The following is a 3748-nucleotide window of genomic DNA, read 5'->3' as shown; positions in this document are numbered from 1 at the left end:
AAATTTTAAAGAGTAAGAAGTGTTGATTTTTTTTTCTTTCCATATTAATGTTGAACTCCTCAAAACGTGCAAGCTCGGAGATGAGAAACTTGTTCTTGCGTAACAGTGACGGCTTGTCTTCAGATAAGGCCACACGCTTTGCATCCTGGGAGAAAAAAGTACACATATTTGATGGAATCTAAACTTTAAGACAGAGGTCTTGATATATGGAGCTCAACTACTCTTGACCGTGGACGATTATATTCACAGTTATACACCTATTAGTTTGAATTTAAGTATACCTCATAAGCACATGTTGGGGAAAATGCATTACATCACGTTTTAAACACCTGTCTAAACTATCCACCTCCCCATCATTTTAAACTCTGAATAATGGAGCAACTTAAACTAGTGATGAAGACCGTGTTAGAAGCTCCAGAACAAGCTAAGTGGACCTTGGTGGGAGGTGTTTTTGTCAACATTTTGAGTTTATTCCTCTGGTTTATGGTTTTGAACAAGGTTCACTGCTGCAAAGTTGCACTCATCAGTGACATCACAGGGTCCTGGGGTACACCTGTATATCACTGCAGCGAGTTAGACATCTGGAGGTCAGAAAACATATTTTTAAGGGATATTAAGTTACTTGCTCATTGTTTTTTGTCATTTCATGTTTTCATGTTAGACCTCAAGCTTTGACACTAAACAGTCACCACAGTGATTGACAGTAGCAGCAGTGACACCTAATGTCATATGTGACATCTTAACTGCTGTATGTACTTGTTACATTAAAAAAACAAATGACCATTTACCTTGTTACCGAACAGTTAGCAGCCACAGCCTCATGCATTTACCTGTCAGGTGTTAATTGAAACATATGTTTAACTTCAGTGCTCTCTGGTTGTCAAGTTGGAAATGTGGCTCTGTGTTTTTCCGCTGTTAATGATGAACATCTGCTCACTGTTCCCATGCTATCGTTCACAGCTGCACAGATAAGAATCCTGTGATTTAGAGGGATCCAGCTCTGGGAATAACACGCCAGCTGTTGGCCAATATCTCATTGTTCATGCACCACTTTAAGATGGTAGCTGTCATTTGCTGACTTTAAAATGCCTGTTTCTCCACAGAACAAGCTCAGTACTTGTTTTAGAATTCAAACCCCCATTTATCCATTGGTATTGATATGATTACTTATGAAAGCATCATTTATTAACACCACACAAGTTTTTCCTCTTCTGATCATAAAAGAGATTTTTTTGGTGACACTCTTTATTATTTGCGTACAAGCTCTCAGACATGTGGAGAAACAACAATGTCGAGTCTTCATTAGTGGCTGATGCAGGCTGAAGTGCAGCATATGAAATCAGCACAGCCATCCTTCCAGCAACATAAGCTTCCTCTCTCAGTCTACACTCGAGCCTTGACGTTGTGTTTATCTGATGTCAGACAGATCAGACCCAGAGCCTGGCACACAGCAGCCTGTCTGTGCACCAGCCAGCCGCTATAACTGCCACCAGCACTATCACATCAGGTTATGCAACAGTTCAAACAGCATGTACGTGTGTGTGTGCCTGGACAGTGAGTAGCACACTAAAGCTACTGTATGCTGTTTAAGAGCAAAAGAGCAAGAGGGTGAAACTGCAGGATCCATGATCACTTACTCGAACAACATTTTAAATCTCCCTTTTGAGTTCTAAGCCCTCTCTCCCTGTAGACTTGAACCGTGGATATGAAGCTCTTTCACTGAGCAAAGTGCCCATGGTGAGCTGTAACAATGGATTCTGGATCTTTTCTTGGAATAAAAAAGGATCAAAAATGTCTACAGAAACTTTTCAAACCACTCCTGCTGCATAATTTAATGTCTCAGTATTTATCAATCGTAACTTTGGTGGTATATGCTGCTTCCGACACAGCATTTGGAGCTTGCAGGAGGGTGACAGCATGACACATAAGCAGTGTATTAAGCCATATTTGGGCATAAACAGGACTGCACATATTGATGAACAGCAGAAAAGTGATTATTCTAATTATTTTGAGTGGTTTGAGAGATCTCTATAGACTTTGTGATACAGAATTTCACTTCCATTGTGTACAGTAAATGTTTCTGCATCAAGCAGTAGGAGTTAATTTATTTTTATTGTCGTTTTATTGTTTTTTCAAAGGAGCCTGTTCATTGGGCGGAAAGCAGGGCAACCCTTTGGTCCACCGCAGAGTGAACACACCCAGAAATATATTTACTTTCACAGTCAGATACATGCTGTTTACTGTCTTCCATTCAAATGCTTTAAATGTTGGTTAAAAGAAATCCAAGCATACAAAAGGGAGATTATACACAGAGAGGACCAGTCCTGTAATTCAAGCCACCGCGCCTTTAGAATGAGAGGCGTGACATTTATTCACAGGAAGTGGATATAAACCAACAGGTAAGCCATCCCAAACAATTCTAACATACTATCTGACAAGAAGAAACTGAAGTCAAGTCTTTTGCAGGTTTTAGTAAGGTGTTGGTCCACAGTGAGTTCCCAGATCAGCTTCCAGTGCTCCTTGGCATACTACAGATTCTTCAAGCCTGTAGATCTCTTCTAATGATGTGCACTCATTTGATGTATGGATGACAGTAGTATAGAGGACCGTCTAAAATCTACCATAGGTGCTTGATTAGATTGAGATCTGGTGGTTGATGGATGCAAAACTTTGTAATACTCATCAAATCATCCAGTGACTCCCTCATGCTCTGCAGGGAAGTCTCTTGCATTTCTGTGTTGGTTGGTTAGTTTTTATTTGGTTGTTTTTTTATTCACATTTCATGTAGCATCCATCTTACATGAACACAAAACCATGTAATGTTTTTTTTAATTTTTTTTATTTTCTCCCAGGCTTTCACCAAGTGGTTAATTTAAACTCTGTTTTCTGCATCATCCATATTTACAAAATCCTATAATATATGTATCCCCTCATTTATTCAGGTCTTCTGCTGGAAAAATACTACAAAAAACCGCTATGTTTAATTCAAGGTGCTTCACATGACCAAAAGGATATTATCCTCTTATTGTCCTGTGTGTGTGTGTGTGTGTGTGTGTGTGTGTGTGTGTGTGTGTGTGTGTGTGTGTGTGTGTGTGTGTGTGTGTGTGTGTGTGTGTGTGTGTGTTTCCTGCCGCTTACCTGGATCATAGACACCTGCCTGCAATCAGCTCATCACCTCTGCAGGATATGTACCTGGCGTTTCTCCCACTTATCACCAGACTGTTGCTACTGCTAGATCTTATACGCTGGCTCACTTTTCTATTTTTTGATGTTCCCCAGAGTAAGTTTCCTCGTGTTTGAAACTGATTAAGGCCTTTTTGTGTCCTGTGCTTCAGGTTCGCTGCCAGCCTGTTTGCTCATCCGCCTGCTTTATTCTCCTTCACAACCTCCATCAACCAAGCCCCCTCACCATCTTCATTCCTCTTGTCTTCTCAAGCCTTCCCCAGACATCTCATCCCCCTTTTGAAGTGCATTACGATAAATCTATTAAACATCATTTGCCTCTGAAGCTGTGTTCTGCACTTGGGTTCACTAGATCACTAGATGACTAAACTATTTCTATTTCTATTTCTATTTCTATTTCTATTTCTATTTCTATTTCTATTTCAATTTTTTTCTTTTTTTTGGAGAGTCACTTGATCCACTTAATACAATACTTGCCAATTCAGAAATGAATAGCTCTATGGAAGGAGTTGAAGATACATACACAGTTTAGTTACTCTATTTGTAAATAAGTTACATTTGCAAC

Source organism: Scomber scombrus, chromosome 10 (assembly GCF_963691925.1).
Source record: "Scomber scombrus chromosome 10, fScoSco1.1, whole genome shotgun sequence".
NCBI lineage: Eukaryota > Metazoa > Chordata > Actinopteri > Scombriformes > Scombridae > Scomber > Scomber scombrus.
Note: the sequence above shows the minus strand (reverse complement) of the source record.